Here is a 23,903-nt window from a genome sequence, read left to right on the forward strand (position 1 = left end):
CTTAAATAAAGTACATATACTTTATACTATATATACTTTAGATAGACATAAACAATCCTAAAAGTGTGTGTGTATATACATATACACATATATATGAGAGCAACATCAGCATACATTTAAATGACGAGGCAAATTTATAGAGACAGCAGAGTGAAAAAGCAGGGATTTAAGTGCAAGTTTACATGAAGGAACTTTTTGCAGTGACTGAACTGTTCTAAAACTGAACTGCTGTCATAGTTGTACAACCCTATAAAATCTACTAAAAAATTATTGAATTACACCCTCATACTTGTGAAAGGAAAATAAATATTGGGGCCCCCAAATCACTAAGCTAAAGGGAAAAGTCAAGCTGGGGACTGCTTATGGCAAACCTGCCTCTCATTCTATTCAAAGTCATCCCTCTGCTCACTGAGATAGATGCATATCTGATTGCCTCCTTTGGAAAGGCTAATCAGAAACTTAAAAACATGCAACTGTGCGTCTCTCACCTATCAGTGACCTGGAAGCCCCTTCCCCACTTCAAGTCTTCCTGCCTTTGCTTCCAGCTGTCCCACCTTTCCAAACGGAACCAATGTACTTCTTACATATACTGATTGATGTCTCATGTCTCCCTAAAATGTATAAAACCAAGCTGCATCTCAACCACCTTGGGCACATGTCGTCAGGACTTCCTGAGGCTGTGTCACAGGCGTGTTCCCCAACCTTGGCAAAATAAACTTTCTAAATTAACTGATACCTGTCTCAGATTTTGGAGGTTCACATACTATATATATAAATTACACTTCAATACAGCTTTTTTTTAAAAAAGGAATTCATTACTAGAGAAACACTTCCACAGTCTCAGTAGAATACAACAACTAAGAACTGGTTCTTGTTTATTCATGTGTATGATTTAATCATTCATTCAATATATGTTTGAGCACATAGTTTTGCGCCAGGCACTATATAAAGCTTCAACAAAGAATCACAAAGACTAGGTTGAGATTAAAATATCAGCTTAAAAAACTGCAAAGAAAAAAGTATTAAGACAATTGGTGGCAATATAGCATTAAAATGTCTATGCACAACATTGTATCCATTATAATAGAAGACACACTTAAGATGTTATCCTAATATTCAATTTAAAAGGAGCCAAGTAGAAAGAAAAGGAAACAACAGCAAAAGAGAATAATGTAGAAAACAGAGAAGAGTCGTCCTATTATACAATAACATTTTGGTTAAAGAAAGTAAAACCAGGCCGGGCGCGGTGGCTCAAGCCTGTAATCCCAGCACTTTGGAAGGCCGAGACGGGCAGATCACAAGGTCAGGAGATCAAGACCATCCTGGCTAACACGGTGAAACCCCATCTCTACTAAAAAATACAAAAAAACTAGCCGGGCGAGGTGGCGGGCACCTGTGGTCCCAGCTACTCAGGAGGCTGAGGCAGGAGAATGGCGTAAACCCAGGAGGCGGAGCTTGCAGTGAGCCGAGATCCGACCACTGCACTCCAGCCTGGGTGACAGAGCGAGACTCCATCTTAAAAAAAAAAAAAAAAAAAAAAAAAAAGAAAGTAAAACCATATTGCAGATTCAAAAAAAGAAAACTTTCGGTTGGGCGTGGAGGCTCACACCTGTCCCAGCACTTTGGGAGGCTGAGGCGGGCAAATCATGAGGTCAGGAGGAGATCGAGACTATCCTGGCTACAGTGAAACTCCGTCTCTACTAAAAATACAAAAAATTAGCCGGGCGTGGTGGCGGGCGCTTGTAGTCCCAGCTACTCGGGAGGCTGAGGCTGGAGAATGGCGTGAACCCAGGAGGCGGAACTTGCAGTGAGCTGAGATCCTGCTACTGCACTCCAGCCTGGGCGACAGAGCGAGACTCCGTATCAGAAAAAAAAAAAAAGAAAGAAACTTCCACGAATGTAAACAGACACTATAGATGTAAGGCTCTATACGTCTATTGAGCAAAACAAATGATAACAGACCCAATCTGGACACAACTTGGCAATTCTAAGCATGAAAAACGCTGCAGGCTTCCAAACAGAAAAAACGAAAAACGCAAAGGACCAATAACAAACTGACATCTGATGGCACTACAACATTTAACGCTTGTCCTATGGTTTCCGTGTGTGTGTGTGTGTGTGTGTGTGTGTGTGTGTAGCCATGCTTTTCTTTATTTTTCAAACTTGCTCTAAAGGACTTCTATATTGCTCTTCTAACTGGGAAAAGATAAAGCAATATTTTAAAAATAAAAAGAGGCCGGGCGCGGTGGCTCAAGCCTGTAATCTCAGCACTTTGGGAGGCCAAGACAGGTGGATCACGAGGTCAGGAGATCGAGACCATCCTGGCTAACATGGTGAAACCCCGTCTCTACTAAAAATACAAAAAACTAGCCGGGTGAGCTGGTGGGCGCCTGTAGTCCCAGCTACAGGGGAGGCTGAGGCAGGAGAATGGCGTAAACCCGGGAGGCGGAGCTTGCAGTGAGCTGAGATCCGGCCACTGCACTCCAGCCTGGGTGACAGAGCGAGACTCTGTCTCAATAAATAAATAAATAAATAAATACATAAATACATAAATAAATAAATATAAAAAGAACAGTCTTTCTTTTAAAACGGCATTTAGGCTAAGACCTGAACAATGAGTAGGAATTAGTGAAGAGAAGAGCATTCCAAGAAAAAGTATGTGGATATGCAAAAGCCATGTAATGGGAGGGCATTTTAACACATTCAAGAAGCAGGAAGTAGGCCAGGCACGGTGCCCACGCTTGTAATCCCAGCACTTTGAGAGGCCAAAACGGGTGGATCACCTGAGGTCAAGAGTTTGAGACCAACCTGGACGACATGGTGAAACTCTGTCTCTACTAAAAATACAAAAATTAGCCAGCCGTGGTGGTGCATGCCTGTAATCCCAGCTACTCAGGAGGCTGAGGCAGGAGAATTGTTTGAATCCGGGAGACGGAGGTTGCAGTGAGCCAAGATCACCCCACTGTACTCCTTCCTGGGTGAGAGAGAGACACTCTTGTCTCAGAAAAAAAAAGAAGCAGCAGGAAGTAGGCCAATGAAGCTGCAAGGCATTGACCAATAGGAAAAGCGGGTGAAAGGTCAAACTGGACAGAGGTCAGATCATAAATCTTGTGGGTCAAGTTAGAGATATAAATTTTATGGTAGATGTAATCAGGTATCACTGATTTGACTACTTCAAGCATGGAGTTACTTTCTCCAATTTATGTTTATAAAATCTCATTCTAGCTAAAACAATCTTAAAAAAGAACAAAGTTGGAGGACCCTCATTTCCCAATTTCAAAACCAAATGCTATAATCATAAGACAATGTAGTACTGGCATAAAAATGGACACACAGATGAATAGAACAGAATTATCCAGAAATACAATGTTTATGAGAAATTGATTTTTGACAAGGGTACCAAGACAATTCAGTGAGGAAATAAGAGTCTTCTCAGCAAATGGTGCTCAGGCAACTGGATATCCACATGCAAAAGAATGAAGCTGGATACCTACCATATACTGTTCTTAAAAATCAATTCAAAATGAATCAGACCTAAATATATGAGCTAAAACTATAAAACTCTTAGAACAAAACAAAGGTGTAAATCTTCATGGCCTTGGGTTAAGTAGTGGTTTCCTAGACACAACACCAAAAGTACAACCACCACCACCAAAAATGGACAAACTGGACTCCATCAAAATTAAAAAATTTTGTGCTTCAAAGGACACCACCAAGAAAGTCAAAGACAAACCAAAAAATGGGAGAAAATATCTGCCAATTATATGCCTGATAAGGGATTTGTGTCCAGAACACATAAAGAACTATTACAATTCAACAATAAAAAGATAACAATTTAAAAATGGGCAAAGAATCAGAATACGTATTTCCCCAAAGAATATATGCAAATGGTCAATAAGCACAGGAAAAGATGCTCCACATCATCAGTCTAGGAAAATACAAATCAAAATCACAATGAGATACCACGTGAAACCCACTAGATGACAACGTGGGCAGTAACAAATGTTGATAAAATGTGGTTAAATTAGAACCCTCATACACTGCTGAAGGGATTATAAAATGGTGCAACCACTTTAGAAAACACACTGACAGTTTTCCTCAAAAGGCTAAACACAGAGTTACTGCTGAAGTGGGAGAATCACTTGAGCCCAGGAGTGTGAGACAAGCATGGGCAACACAGTATGAGACCTCATCTCTACAAAAAATAACTTAAAAATTAACCAGGCATGGTGGTGCGTGCCTGTGGTCCCAACTACTCAGGAGGCTGAGGTGGGAGGGTTACTTGAGCCCAGGAGGTGCAGGCTACAGTGAGCCATAATCACACCAGATCTCCAGCCTGGGGAACAGAGTGAGTCCCTGTCTCAAAAAAAAAAAAAAAATTTAATAAGAAACAAAATAAATAACAAAAATAGTTACCATGTGATCAAGAAATTCTACCCAAGAGTACTGAAACACATCTCCACATAAGAATTTGTACACCTATTTTACAGCATTGTTAGTCATAGCCAAAAAGTAGAAACAACCAAAATGTCCATGAACTGATAAATGGATAAACAAAATGTGTTATATCCACAAAATACAGTATTATTCAGCCACAAAAACGAACAAATACACGCTACAACATGGATAAACCTTGCATCCACTTCTATCACTTAAAGCTGTTAAGTGAGGGCCAGGTGCAGTGGCTCACGCCTGTAATTCCAGCACTTTGGGAGGCTGAGATAGGTAGATCACGAGGTCAGAAGATCGAGACCATCTGGGCTAACACAGTGAAATCCCGTCTCTACTAAAAATACAAAAAAAAAAAAAAATTAGCTGGGCGAGGTGGCCAGCTAATGATAGCAGTCACTCATGAAAGACTACTTACTATATGATCCCATTTACATCAAATGTCCAGAATAGGCAAATCTGTAGACAGTAAAATTAATAGTTGCCTGAAGCTGGAGGGTGGGGGAAGATGAGGAGTGACTAGGTTTTTTGTTTGTTTGTTTGAGAGAGAGTGTCGCACTGTCACCCAGGCTGGAGTGCAGTGGCGCAATCTCGGCTCACTGCAACTTCCGCCTCCCAGATTCAAGCAATTGTCCTGCTTCAGCCTCCCGAGCAGCTGGGACTACAGATGTGTGCCACCATGCCCAGCTAATTTTTGTATTTTTTAGTAGAGATGGGGTTTCACAATGTTGGCCAGGATGGTCTCGATCTCTTGACCTCGTGATCCGCCCACCTTGGCCTCCCAAGGAGTGACTAGTAATGAGCATGGGTATTCTTTTTGAAGTGATAAAATATTCTAAACCTGGACAGTACGGAATTTTATGGTATGTGGATTTTATCTCAATAATACTGTTTTAAAAAAACCACTAAACACTTACTAGAATGGCTAAAATATACTGACCCATGCTGATGAGGATAAAAAGCAACTGGAACTGCCACATTTTGCTACTGGGAATGCCCAATGATAGATATATCTACTGTGAAAAAGAGTTTCGCAGACTCTAATAAATGTAAATATATACTTACCATACAACAATGGCATTCCTGAGTATTTATCCTAGTAAATGAAATCCTATTCACCCAAAACCTGTACATAAATGTTTATAGCAGCTCTAGTCATAATCACCAAAATCTAGAAATTATCCCATGAGTTAATTTGGACAAAGTGTGACATTTTCACTGCTGGAATAGTATTCAGCAATAAAAAGGAACAAACTCTTGATATGTGCAACAACTTGGATGAATCTCAAAGGCATTATGCTGTGTGAAAGAAGCCAGTCTCAGCCAGGCGCGGTGGCTCACGCCTGTAATCCCAGCACTTTGGGAGGCCGAGGCAGGCAGATCACGAGGTCAGGAGATCAAGACCATCCTGGCTAACACGGTGAAACCCCGTCTCTACTAAAAATACAAAAAAATTAGCCAGGCATGGTGGTGGGCGCCTGCAGTCCCAGCTACTTGGGAGGCTGATGCAGGAGAATGGCATGAACCCGGGAAGCAGAGCTTACAGTGAGCTGAGATTATGCCACTGCACTCCAGCCTGGGCGACAGAGCAAGACTCTGTCTCAAAAAAAAAAAAAAAAAAAAGAAGCCAGTCTCAAAATTATTCCTTTCATAAAACATCCTCAAAAAGACAAAACTATAGATCAGTGGATGCCAGGGAACTGTGTGACTATAAAGGGATATAACTGAGATGATGGAACTATTCTGTATTGTGACTGCTACATGACTCAATATATGTATCAAAAGTCACAGAACTGTGCACAAAAAATTCTATTTTATTATGTAGTAATTTCAAAAATGTTTTTTTTTAATCAGAAGAGATTTGAAAGGAAACATGGGGGAAGGAGGAAGACAGATGGCAGGAGAGGACCAAAAACAGGAGTTTGTGATCCTCATTCTTCCAATTAATGTTTCTGATTGAACAGATAATAGATTCAATGGTGACAGAAACATATGAAGCAAACAACTTACAGAGAAATGATCCTAGAAAAACAGTCTTGTATTTTCCATCTTATGAACACTTAAATAAAAATTCATTTAAAATCTGAACAAAGCAAACCAAACTCATTCAGTGAATGAAAGAGAAGTGTTCTTATGGATCCAATAAGCTTATGAATTCAATATGGTTGATTTCATTTCAACCATTTATACCGACAGTTATACAGGAATGATTCTTCTAGTATACTCCATTTATTTAGGGGGTTACATATATGATACATAAGGAAAAATAAATATTTTGTACTATTTTAAATTACACTTAACTTGCCAATTTCTGATACATGTCAGAATACAACAGGTAATAAATGATTCAACTTCTTTCAAATATTGCCTTAGTTGATTCCCTGAAAGAGCACAAGAAAATAAAATTTCCTTAGCAACAATTCAACTGTAGGAAAACAAGATAACTACTTTTAAAAGTAGAGATACAAAATATTCACCAATCAAAAGTTAACATGAAAGGCTTCTACATTACTAAAGCAGCAATCAATAGTTTCTGATACCCTCTAACGACTTCCCATTAAAACACCCCCAGTATTGAAAACTAATTTTGAAAAACAAAAGAAGAAACCTGAAATTCCCAGCAAAATACATACGAAAACTAAACCTGGAAATATACTCGTAATGCATTTCCTTGTCCAAAAACATACTTATAGATCATTTTAATGACTGCATAATACTCTACTGAAAGGATTTACCTGCATTTATTTGGCTGATTCTCTATTATTATTTGCATGTTTTAAAATTTTCATTACTGTGATATATTACTATGATAACTATTCTTATATTTACAAACATCTTTACACACATGATTGTTTTCTTAAACTAAATTTTAGAGGAGGAATTGTTAGGTAAAGGAGGGTGAAGTGTGCTTGATTATAAAGGATTTAATAAACATTTGATTCATCTCTTTCTCATACCCAACATACAAATCTGACCAAAAAAAAAAAAAAAAAATTCTGTTGGCTCTACTTTCAAGAATCAGCTACTTCTCAACACATCCACTACCACTACTAGCATCTTGCGCCAAGATTACTGACAGGTATCCTTACTTCTACCGCTGCCCACTAGAGTCTATTCTCAACTCAGCAGCCAGAGGGGTTTTTTTTTTTTAATAAAACAAAAGGACTGGCCGGGCGCGGTGGCTCACACCTGTAATCCCAGCACTTTGGGAGGCCGAGGCGGGCGGATCACAAGGTCAGGAGATCGAGACCACGGTGAAACCCCGTCTCTACTAAAAATACAAAAAATTAGCCGGGCGCGGTGGCGGGCGCCTGTAGTCCCAGCTACTCAGGAGGCTGAGGCAGGAGAATGGCATAAACCCAGGAGGCGGAGCTTGCAGTGAGCCGAGATCGCGCCACTGCACTCCAGCCTGGGCGACAGAGCGAGACTCCGTCTCAAAAAACAAAAACAAAAACAAAAAACAAAAAACAAAACAAAAACAAACAAACAAACAAACAAAAAAAAGGACTGGGGAAGCTGAGGTGGGAAGATTGCTGATATCCAGGAGGTTGACACCGCAGTGAGCCATGATTGCACCATTGCCCTCCAGTCTGAGCAACAGAGCCAAACCCCAGCTCTAAACACTAACTTAATTAATTAAAAAGATTGTTCCATTCCTCTGCTCAAAGCCTGATATTTGTTTTCCAAATGGTCACTTAAAGTCTTATTTTGGGCTGGGCGCAGTGGCTCACGCCTGTAATCCCAGCACTCTGGGAGGCTGAGGCGGGTGGATCACAAGGTCAGGAGTTCAAGACCAGCCCGGCCAAGATGGTGAAACCCCATCTCTACTAAAAATACAAAAATTAGCCAGGCATAGTGGTGGGTTCCTGTAATCCCAGCTACTCGGGAGGCTGAGGCAGATAACTGCTTGAACCCAGGAGGCAGAGGTTGCAGGAGCTGAGATTGCACCACTGCACTCCAGCCTGGGCGACAGAATGAGACTCCATCTAAAAAAAAAAAAAAAAAGGCTTATTTTAAGGCATTCAACAGCAAACTATGTTAAATTTCTCTGCCTCTTTTTCCACTGCTCCTGTCAGGAGATCCCTACAGGCATCCAAAAAGTAGCACTAATTGATGATAATAGCTTATCATCCCAAAACAGTAGTTTGTTGTTCAAAGTAAAGCAATTGAGAAGGCACCCCTCACCTTCAGAGGTTTCATAAGGACTCAAATGAAAGCAACTCCCTCTTTACTAAGGGATAATTTAGGGCAAAGAACACCTTGCCATATACTCAAGCATACTTGTTAGTTGTCAACTGACACAAATTTGAGTGATTTTCTTCAAGTTTTAATTTCTGCTGTATTTTAAACATTAAAAGGCATTAGCTAAACGTATGTTAATTAATAGTGGGAGGGTATGTTCCATAGTCCTTCAAGATATCTGAATACAAGTAAATGATCAAAGGCCTTGTGAGGGATACTAAAAAGGGAAAAGAAAGGGATTTTGGCTTCTCCAAAAACATTCTCATTATTTTTCACTAAGCTTGTGAAGCCTAATTTTCTCTTTCTGGAGGTTTCTTAACTTCCAGAATCAGTCCTAAGAGGGGTCTTTAGATCATCTACGTATAATGCTCTCATTTTATAGATGTACAAACTGAGGCCCAAGTAGCACATTCTCCTCATGACTTCTCTAAATCTTACCTATTCTTCAAAGGTCACTATTCATTGTGCCATATTTATTTTACTCCAAAAGATGTTGCATGCCTGAAGCCCAGAGACTTTGTCTATGTCCCGTCCTCTACCAGAGCATACTTAGCAGAGCACCAGCTCACAGTGTATACTGAGCCTACAAAAAAACAGGTACCTAACCTAACTGGGAAGTACCTTTTTCTAGATAAGAGACACTATAGTGTTTGAGGCTCCACTCACACCTTCATACTAATTCTTCTCAAATTCTAAAACAGGTAGTCCTTTGATTTAAGAAGTACAGTAAAAGCTAGCCTGACCATTATCCTTATATACTAAAACACTGTGTGCATGTGTGTTTACATGCATGTGTGCATGTGCATGCGCACACACACACACACACACACACACACAGCCTCGATACGTTACTTTTATTTCTATTTATTTATCTATTTATTGAGACTGAGTCTCTTTCTGTCACCCAGGCTAGAGTGCAATGGCACAATCTTGGCTCACTGCAAACTCCGCTTTCTGGGTTCAAGTGATTCTCCTGCCTCAGCCTCCCCAGTAGCTGGGATTACAGGCATGTGCCACTGCACCCAGTTGATTTTTGTATTTTTAGTAGAGATGAGGTTTCACCACGTTGCCCAGGCTTGCCTTGAACTCCTGATCTCAGGTGATCCACCCGCCTCAGCCTCCCAAAGCACTGGGATTACAGGCATGAGCCACTGTGCCCGGCCCTCTTTCCATTACTTTTAAACTCCACTTTGCTGTATTTTCAGACAAGCAGATCAACATTTTCTCAACTAGGACATTTACAGAGCTAAGGCTGATCTAAAAAGAATACCAGAATGGGCCAGGTGCGGTGGCTCACGCCTGTAATCCCAGCACTTTGGGAGGCCGAGGCGGGGACGGATCACCTGAGGTCAGGAGTTCGAGATCAGCCTGGCCAACATGGCGAAACCTCGTCTCTACTAAAAATACAAAATTAGCCAGGCATGGGGGCACATGCTTGTAATCCCAGCTACTCAGGAAGCTGAGGCTTGAGAATTGCTTGAACCCAGGAGGTGGAGGTTGTGGTGAGCCAAGATCGCACCACTGCACCCCAGCCTGGGCAACAAGAGTGAAACTCCATCTCAAAAAAAAAAAAAAAAAAAAAAAAAGAATACCAGAATGTTCAGGCTTAGTTTTATCGCCAGGGGAAAGAAAAAGCACTGAAACACTGCTATATACATATCTGAGGAATCACTATTAATAGAACTGCTCTTTCCCAGCAGGCCAAATGAAATAGACTCCCAGAAATAATGCCTTAGAGAAGAGAGTGCTGACATTACATTTCTCTACTTACATATTTGCAAATTTTATAAAGTAAGATTGCTAACCAAAAACAGGACAAAGTCAACAAAAGTAGAGATACAGAGGTCAGTAGCCAGCAAGGCCATGCCCAACACCCAGTGCACACACATAGGCCCAGGTACACACACTCGAGAGCACGTTCACCACTCCCTGCTGTTATAATCAGGAACATGGCCATATTCTAGGTTCAAAGAGATGCTGGGAACATATTCTAGCAAAAGATAAATTACAGGAATGTAACAACACCCCTAAAAACTGTCTTTCCTTGTTAATCACTAGTTCCTTGCCTCTCATGCCCATTCATGATGCCAACCAACGTGGCAAACAGCAACAGCCAATACCACTGTGCCTGCTGACTAAAGTCCAGTCTGTATCTGGTTTCTCCATTTACTTCTAGCCTGTTAGCAAAAGGAAAAATAATTTTATCACATGCTTGAACTTGCCAATGAATAAATGCACAGAGACAGATTTTGAATGACAGCTTTGCCATGCAGTAGAAACTTCAAATCTGACCTAAATGAAACCATTGTTGCAAGATCCATTCTTATGTCAGCTCATGGTCAGAGCACCAACATGGGAACATCTTTTCCTAGCTGCACGTTAGGGGCTGGCACTAGACCCACTAACGAGTAGCAAATGGCAAGAAGAATATGGTACACACAACTGACAATCTTTGAAAGTCAGCTGACACTCACTTCTTAAAGGAGCAGTAAACTTCAAAAAAACCATACCAAGAACTGGACCTAATGCCTAGAACACAAATGGAGATAGGAGCACAGGTTAAACTAAAGCATAACATCTGTGAAGGTTCAAGTTAAATGAAATGACGTCTCGGTTTTACTTCAGAAATATCTGAGACCAAACATGTGTGGAGGGTATATATGAAATTAGACTGCTATGGGCTTATTGTTGAAGTTGGGTGATGGGTACTTGAGGGCTCATATAGCTGTCTCTATTTTGGATATGTTTGAAATTTTTCATAATAAAGAGTTAAAATGAAACAAAACAAAATAAAAAATTTAAGTTACCAAGTTCCAAACTTCTCAGACCTATAAATCAGAAAGTCATTGTTAGCTAAACTATTTCTCTTCTAGATTCATCAAGCTCATGTTTACAATCCGTTTAGAGCACCCACCATGAGGAACAAAGAAAGCAAATTTGTTCAAATTTTATACTCTTATTTGGTAACTCAAGTTTTTGCCATTTTTCTATCAACCTTGTAACTTTTTTTTTTTTTTTTTTTTTTGAGACAGGGTCTCACTCTGTCACCCAGGCTAGAGTGCAATGGCACATAGCTCACTGCAGCCTCCAACTCCTGGGCTCAAGTGATCCTCCCATCTCAGCCTCCTAAGTAGCTAGGACTACAGGGGCATGCAACCATGCCTGGCTAATTTTTTGTTTGTTTGTTTCTTTCTTTTTTGTAGAGACAGAGCCTCCTTACGATACCCAGGCTGGTCTCGAACCTCTGGCCTCAAGTGATCCTCCTACCTCAGCCTCTCAAAGTGCTGGAATTACAAACATGAACCACCACACCCAGCCCCTCATAACCTTTAGAATGAAAAGTAACTGAATAGAAAAAGTAGAAGAGAAGATGGCACTGAATTAATGTAAAAGAAGCCTGGTGCATTAGAGTCAGAAGACCTGGGCTCTAGTCTGGAATCAGTTTTTTTCTGAGTCACATGGCACTAGATAAATCACTGAGCATCAGTTCTCTCATCCATAAAATAGAGATAATGATAATCAAACCCTTCTTCACAAGTAATTAGAGTAGAAATTACGAAAGGAAGAAGACAGACTGGGGACAAAATGCAAAAGAAAAAGGGACACCTGCAAGTTCTCTCTCACAGCGCTGCTGGGGCAATCACGTGGAAACATGTGAAGGGGCTTTTAAAGAACAGGGGCCCAGGACACCCTTCCTTCACTGTCTCCTGCTCATCCTCCACCTTTGCCTTCACCTCCCAGCACTCCTCCCATGCAGCCTGACCCCCTGAGAACCATTCCCCATTGACATCAGGCCCCTCCACACCCGGCCTCTGCTCATGGTACCACCTCCAGGACCATGCCGCTTTCTCTCTTTTACACATATCTCCTCAGTCAACCTGTCCCTGACTGCCTTTTTCCATCTTTTCCGCACAAAAATCAATTGTTCCCTCTTCTGTAACCTCAAAGTGCTTGGTTAAAAACACATCAGTTTGCACACACACCACTGTATTGTGTGGTTAGTTTACCTCACCAGACTACTTAAGTTCCTTTAAAGCAAAAATTAAAACCCATTCATCATTTAATATGCAGCAGGTACATGAACAGATAAAATACAAAGCAAGGAATTTTTTTTTTTTTTTTTTTTTTTTTTTGAGACTTGCTCTGTCACCTAGGCTGGAGTGCAGTGGCAGGATCTCGGCTCGCTGCAAGTTCCGCCTCCTGGTTTCACGCCATTCTCCTGCCTCAGCCTCCCAAGTAGCTGGGACTATAGGCGCCCACCACCACACCCGGTTAATTTTTTGTATTTTTAGTAGAGACAGGGTTTTACCGTGTTAGCCAGGATGATCTCGATCTCCTGACCTCGTGATTAGCCCGCCTCAGCCTCCCAAAGTGCAGGATTTACAGGCATGAGCCACCACACCCGGCCTAAGCAAGGAATTTATAGACGAACAGGCAACTAGTGAAACCTTTCTTAAATCTCCTTAAAATACCTACAAAGTCATCTGAAATAAAGCAAACGGTCAACAAATAAACAACAAAAATGAAACAAGGAACTATGAATAAACAGAAAGAAAGTAATCTGGGAGCGAAGAAAAAAACTTTGCAATTTCAATCACTGCCTCAACAAGATATTCTGCAATCAACAAAATGATTACAAAATTCATAGCAGAGAGGAAAAACAGTTTTTCCAAGTCTTTGGAAAGAAAGAGTCCTACAGATATTAACTGTTAGAACACTAACAGTAATCAATGACACAAAATAGAAAAGCCCAGATTTTAAAAAGTCAACTCTGTATTCAAACTTATGTTTCAAAAGCAACATCACAAAGCGGTGACCAAAGATTAATTTACAGCACTGCATTCCCTCACTCACACTCCTACACTTACCCTGCTTCATCTGCAGTCAGCTCCCACTCACACTGTAATGACTCAAATTGATTTGCAACCAAGACTTCTATCCCTATCTCAGACTTGATCATTTAAAGGCTAAGGGACAACTCTATCTGGATGTTCACCGGCATGTCACATTCAACAAACACTGAATGGAACCTACCTTCCCTAGTAAATCTCTTCTACTCTTCCCTTTCCTCCATTGGTCAATGAACCACTTTCTCTCTGATTCTCAAGCTCAAAACCAGGGAACTTTTATGTAGTTTCTCCCTTAACCTCTCCATCAGTAACTGGTAAAGTCCTGTCAATTCTTCCTCTTTCATCTCCCTTTACTTGATTTCCCTCCATTTTTTCCCTGCTGATAATTAGGAAAAAAAAAAAAAATCAGTTTAATCCTCACCCTCTTCCTTTCTCATATGAACTCTATAGCCTCCTAAATGGTCTGAGTTCTGACTTCCTTCAATTAGTTCAATCACTAACTTGTCTTGTCTCAGGAATTATCTTTCTTTTTTTTTTTTTAAGATGGAGTCTCACTCTATTGCCCAGGTTGCAGTACAGTGGCACAATCTCGGCTCACTACAACATCCACCTCCCAGGTTCAAGCAATTCTCCTGCCTCAGCCTCTCAAGTAGCTGGGATTACAGGCATGTGTCACCACGCCCGGCTAATTTTTGTATTTTTTAGTAGTGACAGGGCTTCACCATGTTGGCCAGTCTGGTCTCAAATTCCCAACCTCAGGTGATCTACCCGCCTCGGCCTCCCAAAACATCGGGATTACAGGTGTGAGCCACCGCTCCCAGCCAGGAACCATCTTTCAAAAATGCAAATATACTTATGATGTTCCCTTGCTTAAAACTCTTCCACAACTTTCTACTTTTTCCAAAAAAAATTTAAAATCCTCATCATAATGTTAGTACAAGGCCCTTCCTGACCCAGCCCTTGTCTGCTCCCCAGCCTGTTTCACCACCCACCACCCCCACACTCCCCACACACTCACTCAGTGCCACCGTCATCCAACTGAAGCATCCCTTCCTTGTTTGAGCCTCCACATGCACTGCAGCTTTTGCATGTCTCTCTGCCTGATGACTCTCACTCATCCTTCATTCCACCACTTTAATGCCATCTCTCCTGCACAGCTTTCCTGACAGCTCTCTACCACATACGACACAGGTGTACTTCCTAGTGCCCTCGTACACACCCTATCATATCATGTCTCACACTACATGGTTACTTTGTTTTTCCAGTAGACTGTGAGCTCCCTGAAACTAGAGACTTCTGAATGAATTAATGAATTTTAGATTGCCAATAAGGTAATTATGGCTGTAATTAGATTCTATAAGTGTAATTAGTTGTGAGTTCTTGGGATGTATTGACTATATCTTATCTTTTTCAGTTTCTCCATAGTATATAACAACATACTACAAGCATATTAAGCATTCAATAAATGTGCATTGACTGATCCTGCTAAAACTTTCTCAATAAAACCCCAGATAGCTAATGCTTTCCTAGGATTAGAACATTAGTTTTTCCTTCTGGTTCCAGTGTTATAATAAGGTTTGACTACATTTAAAAAAAACTAAAAATACAAAGTTCACCTGTTTTTTCCCTTTGACTCTTGCTCTTCTAATCCACTCTCTTTATTGATCATCTATTTCATCTGCCTCTATCATCACTTCACACTCTCGTTGATGAATGAATCAAAATCTTTTTTGCAATCCCTTACACTTGCTGCAACAAATCATAAGGTTAAAGGAACATTTCAGTTCTAGAATTTTACACATAAGGAAACTGAGGCCCAAAAGGGATAAATAACTTCCTTAATATATTGCTACATGGCAAATTATTCACCAAGCTGGAACCCAGGTCTGACTGTATACCATGGTACGTCCCAGTCATTATTAGGCTTGGCATGAACAAACAGCCAGGTATGCAACAATTATGGTGCAAATGAAGTAAAGTTAAGACCATGTGCTATTATTTATAAAGTTTTTATTAGCATATAGATTTTAAAAATATACCCAGCTTTATAACTGTATTTTCTCCAGAATTATCCCATCATGACCATCTCAGATCTAATTAGAATGACAGAAGAAAACTGTAAATCCATGTAGCCATTATGCTTTACTTACAAAAATGAGCAGGATGCATATTTGCACACTTTCTGAAAGTCTCTGAAGATTTCATCCGGGAGAGATTAAGAATGGAGAGCTAGATTTGGTCTCAAGAAGTAACAGATATATATAAGAGGCTAGAAACTAGCCTGGCAAATAGCTGTACCTTTCCTGTACATTTTACCAGTTTAGTTTTGCTTTAGCCTAGTCACTCTCCTATGAAAGGAGGTTTCCCACGTTTGTTGTGAGAAATTATGCCTCTAACCCAAAATTAGTTGGAGCTGGAATTTTGTGATGTTCTCTATGAAAAGCTGGGCATCAAATCTTTGATCAGAAACCACTATTATGGCCAGGAGCAGTGACTCTTGCCTATAATCCCAGCACTCTGGGAGGCTGAAGTGGGTGGATCACTTGAGGTCAGGACTTCGAGACCAGCCTGGCCAACATGGTGAAACCCTGTCTCTACTAAAAATACAAAAAAAAAAAAAAAAAAAAAAAATTAGCCAGGCATGGTGGCACACGCCTGAAGTCCCAGCTACTCAAGAGGCTGAGGCAGAGGCTGCTGTGAGCTGAGATTGTGCTACTGCACTCCAGCCTAGGCGACAGAGCCAGACTCTGTCTCAAAAAAAAAAAAAAGAAAGAAAGAAAAAAGAAACCACTATAACATCAATTTTGGGTTTTTTTTGAGACAGAGTCTCGCTCTGTCGCCCAGGCTGGAGTGCAGTGGCACGATCTCTGCTCACTGCAAGCTCCGCATCCTGGGTTCATGCCGTTCTCCTGCCTCAGCCTCGCGAGTAGCTGGGACTACAGGTGCCTGCCACCACGCCTGGCTAATTTTTTTGTATTTTAAGTAGAGATGGGGTTTCACCTGTGTTAGCCAGGATCATCTCAATCTCCTGACCTCGTGTTCCGCCTGCCTCAGCCTCCCACAGTGCTGGGATTACAGGCGTAAGACACCGTGCCCAGCCCTATAGTAACAATTTCTGGCCGGGTGCGGTGGCTCACACCTGTAATCCCAGCACTCTGGGAGGCCGAGGTGGGCGGATCACGAGGTCAGGAGATCAAGACCATCCTGGCTAACACAGTGAAACCCTGTCTCCACTAAAAATACAAAAAATTAGCTGGGCCTGGTGGCGAGCACCTGTAGTCCCAGCTACTCGGGAGGCTGAGGCAGGAGAATGGCATTAACCCAGGAGGCAGAGCTTGCGGTGAGCCAAGATCGCCTCCAGCCTGGGCGACAGAGCGAGATTCCAACTCAAAAAAAAAAAAAAATTTCTATGGGCAAAATTGAATTTTCATTGTCTTCTTATACCTTTCCAATAATTATAAAAACATATCAGTACTGTTATTTAATTTTTACAGGGTAGAAAATCTTACTCATACATTTCAATTAAATGTTACATACATTAAATAAGCATATAAATGAGTATGATTTATGATCTGCCTTGAAAGAACTAGCAACTTAGCAAGGAGAGAAGACAAGAAACTAACCATATATGCCATGATAAAATAATAAAAAGATCATACAAAAGGCATGAACAAAGACATATGCGCATTTCAAGGAAGGATCACATCCATGGGCTCAGAAGAGGCTACATGAAGAAAATGACATCAGAATGAATCCTAAGGGGGACCGGGTGCAGTGGCTCACCCCTATAATCCCAACACTTTGGGAGGCCAAGGTGGGAAGATCACTTGAGGTCAGGAGTTTGAGACCAGCCTGACCCACATGGTGACACCTTGTCTCTAGTAAAATACAAAAATTATCTGGGCATGGTGGCGGGTGCCTGTAATTCCAGCTACTCAGGAGGCTGAGGCAGGAGAATCACTTGAACCTGGGAAGCGGAGGTTGCAGTGAGCCAAGATCGCACCACTGCACTCCAGCCTGGGCGACAGAGCAAGACCGTCTCAATAAAAAAAAAAAAAAGAAAAGAAAAGAAAAAGAGCAAACAAGACCAAAACCATCAGAAGGAAGAAAAGAATAAAGACTACAGTGAAATAAATAAAACAGAAAATAGAATAGAGAAAATCAACAAAACCAAAAACTGGCTCTTTGAAAAGATCAGAAAAATTAACAATCTTTCAGCTAGACTGACCAAGAACAAAAGAGAGAAGACTCAAATTATGAAAATCAGTAATGAAAAGGAGACATAACTACCAACCCTACAAAAATAAAAGTGATCATAAACAATTGTAATCCAACAAATTAACCTAGATAAAATGGACAAATTTCTAAAAGATACAAACTACTAATAGTAACTCAAGAAAATATTAAAAATTTGAATAAATCTATAACAACTAAAGCAAATGAAAGAGTAATTTAAAATTTTCCACAAAGAAAAACCAGGACAAGATGGCTTCACTGGTAAATTCTATCAAACGTTAAAAAAAAAAGAAAAAATTGATACTAATTCTTTTTAAAAATATGTATTAGGAGGCCGGGCGTGGTGGCTCATGCCTGTAATCCCAGCACTTTGGGAGGCCAAGGCGGGTGGATCACGAGGTCAGGAAATTGAGACCATCCTGGTTAACATGGTGAAACTCCGTCTCTACTAAAAACACAAAAGTTTAGCTGGGCGTGGTGGCAAGCACCTGTAGTCCCAGCTACTTGGGAGGCTGAGGCAGAAGAATCACGTGAACCCAGGAGGCAGAGCTTGCAATGAACTGAGATCGCGCCACCACACTCCAGCCTGGGCAACAGAGCAAGACTCCATCTCAAAAAAAAAAATTTATATATATATATATATATATATTAGGGTCAGGTATGGTGGTGCACGCCTGTAATCCCAGCACTTTGGGAGGGTAGGCTGAGATGGGCAGATCACGAGGTCAAGAGACGGAGACCATCCTGGCCAACATTGGGAAACCCTGTCTCTACTAAAAACACAAAAATTACCTGGGCTTGGCGGCACATGCCTGTAGTTCCATCTACTTGGGAGGCTGAGGCAGGAGAATGGCTTGAACCTGGGAGGCGGAGGTTGCAGTGAGCCGAGATTGTGCCACTGCACTCCAACCTGGTGACAGAGTGAGATTCCATCTCAAAAAATATATATATATTTAATATAATATAGATTAATATATTAAATATATATTTAAAACATATATTAATATGTATTTATATATTTAATGCACATATCTTATAAATTGTTTATTATAATATATAATATACATATAAAAAATCTATAAAATATATATTTAAAAAGCCAACAAAAATATACATATAAATACATAATACATATTTAAAAACATGTTAAATGTACATTATGTATTTATATCTTTTTTTGGTCAGTGGTTTTTTTTTTTTTTTTTAGGTAGGGTCTCACACTGTCGCCCAGGCTGGAGTACAGTGGCAGGATCTCGCCTCCCCTCCCAGGTTCAAGAGATCCTCCTGCCTCAGCCTCCCAAGTAGCTGGTACTACAGGTGTATGCCGCCACACCATGCTAATTTTCATGCTTTTTTGTAGAGACGGGCTTTCATCATGTTACCCAGGCTGGTCATGAACTCCTGGGCTCAAGCAATCTGCCTGCCTTGGCTTCCCAAAGTGCTGGAATTACAGGCATGAGCCACTGCACGGGCAACACCAATTCTTTTTTTTTTTTTTTTTGAGACGGAGTCTCGCTCTGCCGCCCAGGCTGGAGTGCAGTGGCCGGATCTCAGCTCACTGCAAGCTCCGCCTCCCGGGTTCCCGCCATTCTCCTGCCTCAGCCTCCCGAGTAGCTGGGACTACAGGCGCCCGCCACCGCGCCCGGCTAGTTTTTTGTATTTTTTAGTAGAGACGGGGTTTCACTGTGTTAGCCAGGATGGTCTCGATCTCCTGACCTCGTGATCCACCCGTCTCGGCCTCCCAAAGTGCTGGGATTACAGGCTTGAGCCACCGCGCCCGGCCTGGCAACACCAATTCTTAACGACACTTCGGAACTCATTATATTCGGCCAATTTTAATTGGATTTTGAAACCAAAAATATTACAAAAATAAATTGCAGCTCGCTATTTATAAATAAATATAATTTATATTTATACTTATAAATACTTAAAAATTACAAAAAAAGTGTAAATATGGGGTAATAGTAAATATTACTCTAAAAATGAGATAAAGGACAATATTATATATGATTCTGTTTTTATGATGTGTTCAAAATAGATATTTCTATTCTATATAATATAAACCTATAAAGACATAAAATGGATTAGTGGTTGCCTAGGGATGGAGAGGATGAAGAGTAGGAGAGGATAACGGCTAAGGAGTGCATGGTATGGTTTTTTCGTGGGTAGTGAAAATGTTCTAAAATTGATTGTGGTAATGATGTACAACTATATAAATATACTAAAAGTAAATGAATTTTATACTTTAAATGGTTTAACATGTGGCATGTGAATTATATCTCAATAAAGCTGTTACAAAACAAAACGCAGGCTGGGAGCTACATGCTCCTTCTAAGGTGACTGTCTACTAAAACATAAAGTTTAAATATGATCTATAACTCCTAACATAATATCCAAAATGTCCAAGATACAATCAAAAGTCATTCATCATAGCAAGAACCAGGAAAACCACAATTTGAATGAGAAAATACAGTTAACAGATGCCAACAACAGGATGAATCAGATGTTGGAATGATCTGACAGAGATTTTAAAGTAGCCATTATTCTTTAACAAGCCATTACATACACTCTTTAAACAAATGACAAAATAGAAAATCTCACCAAAGAAGTAGAATAGACAAAAAAGAACCCAATAAAAATTATAGCACTGAAAAACAACCAAAATAATAACTCGGTGGGTTAGCTCAACAGCAGAATGAATATAACACAGGTAAGAACCAATAAACTTGAAATAAGAATTACCCAATCTAAACAACAGACAAAAAAATAAGACTGGAAAAAAATTAAAAGAAAACAGTGTCTCACGTGCTGTGGGACAGTAGCAAAAGATCTAACATTCAGTCACAGAATGAAAGGAGACAGAGAGTGGTACTGAAAAATTATTCTATGAAGTGACTGAAAACTTCTCAAATGTGATAAAAAGATGAATCTGCAGCTCAAGAAAATAAGAGAACTTCAAACAGGAAAACCCAAAGAAATTTGTGCAGAAAAATCATAATTTAACTTCTGAAAACTAAAGACAAAGAAAAAACCTCTAAAGCAGTTGGGGAGAGAGGATGTTACCTATAAGAAAATGAATTCTAATGGCAGGGTTTCTCATCCGAAAAAAGTTTCTCAACATTTCTCAAATGTTAAAAGCAAAGAACTGTCAACCACAAATCCTATAAAAAGAAACAGCTGACAAAATCTTAAGAAAAAACAAAGAACAAAGAACACAAAAGATTCCATGGTTTATATCTAAGCCCTGAGAAATCAGAAAATAGAAAATACGCTGAGGACGGGCACAGTGGCTCATGCCTCAGCACTTTGGGAGGCCTAGGTGGGGGAATCACTTAAGGTCAGGCATTGGAGACCAGCCTGGCCAACATGGTGAAACCCCGTCCCTACTAAAAATACAAATATTAGCTGGGCATGGTGGCGGGAGCCTGTAATGCCAGCTACTTGGGAGGCTGAGGCAGGAGAATATCTTGAACCCGGGAAATGGAGGTTGCAGTGAGCTGAGATTGTATCACTGCACTCCAGCCTGGGCCACAGAGCAAGACTCAATCTCAAAAAAAAAAAAAAAAGAAAAGAAAAGAAAAGAAAATACACTGATACCAGTAGATGAGCAATCACAGGTGTTTCCTGTAACAGTGCTTAAATACATGGGAATTATTTATTTCTTCCTACCTATCACCAATCCCAGTGAGATTCATTTAGGTATAGGGCTTGCTTAAGGCATATTCCTTACTTCCTTAATTTTCTTAGTTAAAAAGAAATTGTTATGCCACGGTTCAAGATCTTTTATCAAATTGACAGTTTTTGTTCTAGTTAAAAATTTAAAAAGCTCATGGGCCTAAAATCAGAGCTATTTGTTTTAAAAAGATACAAGATCAATATACCTTAATCATATGAAATAAAGTCTATTTTAAATAGTATCTTCTAAAGACAAAGCCTGAATGAACCTCTGTATAACTGTCACAGCTTAACCACCTTAAAAGCCAAGACATTACAGAGCAAATAATACTTATCTTAATCCACTCCAATTTATAAAAATTGTTTTGGGGTTTTTTTGTTTGTTTCTTTTTGAGACAGAGTCTTGCTCTGTCGCCAGGCTGGAGTGCAGTGGCGCAATCTCGGCTCACTGCGACCTCCGCCTCCTGGGTTCAAGGGATTCTCCTGCCTCAGCCTCCCAAGTAGGTGGGACTATAGGCACCCACCACCATGCCCAGCTAATTATTGTATTTTTAGTAGAGACCAGGTTTCACCACGTTGACCAGGATGGTCTCCATCTCTTGACCTCATGATCTCCCCGCCTTGGCCTCCCAAAGTGCTAAGATTACAGGCGTAAGCTACTGCGCCTGGCAAGATTGCATGTTTTTAAAACAGGAATGACTACGCGTATTTGACCAGTGACCTGTTAAGCAGCAAAGAAACAACTGGTCAGTTTGCAAAATCATGAGTTCAAGCTCTGTTTTATATCACTTATCAACTGATTTATTCAACCAACTTTTACAGGTTTCTAAAATATATTAAGTACTGGGCAAGGCAGTGATGAAAAGACAAATAAGGCATGGTTTCAGACTTCAAGGAATTAGTTATAAAAATGGACCCAGCAGAAATAAAATGTGGTAAGTCCTTTAATAGGTAAATGTACACAAGAAACTATGTCAACGAAGGCGGTATTTAGCCTGTTGTGTGTGTGTGTGAGAGAGAGAGAAAGAAAGGCAGACAGATAGACAGGGTCTCACTCTGTCACTCAGGCTGGAGAGCAATGGCATGATCATAGCTCACTGCAGCCTCAAACTCCTGGGCTCAAGCAATCCTCCTGCCTCAGCCTTCTACATGGCTGGGACTACAGGCATGTGCCATCACACCTGGCTAATTTTTTCATATTTTGTAGAGACGGGGATCTTGCTATGTTGGCCAGGCTGGTCTGAAACTCCTGGTCACAAGCAATCCTCCCACCTCAATCTCTCCAAACTCTGGGATTACAGGTGTGAGCCACCACACTCAGCTATCCTGATATTTAAAGGATGAGTCACTACTATTGTTCTTCAGGGTTCTATCACTCCCTCTTTGGGCTCTCAGCCCAGTTCTCAGTCCTAGCTACCTATCTCATGGGAAGCATCTTTAAAGTAACAAGGTCTGGCCCTGCACCAGACCAAATGATACAGAATCCCTGTGGATGGGGGAACGAGGCATCGATCCCCCATCCACATTCTTTAAAAGCTCCCCAGGTGGTTTTTAAGTAGTGCCTATGTTGAAAATCACTGAACCAAGCAATCTCACCTACTTCTGATGACTTCACTTTCAATTCTAGCACAGACCCTCCATATACATCTCCATCTTCAGGGTCAACTGTTCTCTCAGGCTATTTCCTGGGCATCAAGATGTTATGATTGGCTTTCTCCTTTTCCCTGAAAATTTGTTTCTTTTCCTGCATTTCCTACCTGGATGAACAGAACCACCATTGCCCAGACACACAAGCCTGAACTCAGTAAGTCATCCTTGACCCTTCCTTCTCCCTCTCTCTCACCTATACACCTAACCAGTTCTCCTTACTCCACAAATTCACCCCCAAATCTAACCTCTTGGCCTCACTGGCCTCATCATCTTTCACCTACATTCCTATAATGACTGCCTTAATTGGTCTTTGTACACCTAGTCTTGCCCCTCTCTAACCTGTTCTCTACAATGCTACCAGAGATCAGAGTAATTTTTCTGAAAATACACCTGGGGCCAGGCGCAGTGACTCACACCCATAATCCCAACACTTTGCGAAGTCAAGGCAGAGGGTTACCTGAAGCCAGGAGTTCAAGACCAGCCTGGGAAACATAGCAAGACTCCCATCTCTAGAAAAATAAATAAATACAATCAAAATATACCTGGTCACAATACTCATTCATGTTACCTGCCAGAGTAGGGGATGCAGACATGAATCAAAACCCACCCTGATTTCAAAGCCCTACCATTAGAGTAGAGAAAGACATATAAACAAGTAAATGACAGTAGAGATGAAGAGAGATGGATTGCAGGCAGATGTGGGAAGGCTTTACTGCAGAGGTAACCAGAAGTCTGTATAATCTACAGGTGCCTAAGTGGGAAAATGCATTCTATGGAGAAAGAGAAACATAAAGCCATTTA

The 23,903-nt window shown here is 40.7% G+C and overlaps 1 protein-coding gene across 12 annotated transcripts in view; it reads right to left on the reverse strand.

Moving 5' to 3' along the window:
- Window positions 1-23,903, reverse strand: part of TPST1 (tyrosylprotein sulfotransferase 1) — a 154,580-nt gene that overhangs the window by 119,626 nt on the left and 11,051 nt on the right. Inside the window, exon 2 of one of the 12 annotated variants that reach the window (XM_065541846.1) lies at window positions 18,570-18,687. The exons of 8 other annotated variants lie outside the window; for them this stretch is intronic. The gene's annotated coding sequence lies outside the window, so the exon portion shown is untranslated. Of the gene's footprint in view, window positions 1-488; window positions 614-4,632; window positions 4,813-18,569; window positions 18,688-23,559; window positions 23,645-23,903 lie in introns of those variants that run through there. 3 more of the 12 variants (XM_065541849.2, XM_074034862.1, XM_065541848.2) reach the window with 3 other exon arrangements.

The sequence above is a fragment of the Macaca fascicularis genome, chromosome 3, assembly GCF_037993035.2.
Source record: "Macaca fascicularis isolate 582-1 chromosome 3, T2T-MFA8v1.1".
NCBI lineage: Eukaryota > Metazoa > Chordata > Mammalia > Primates > Cercopithecidae > Macaca > Macaca fascicularis.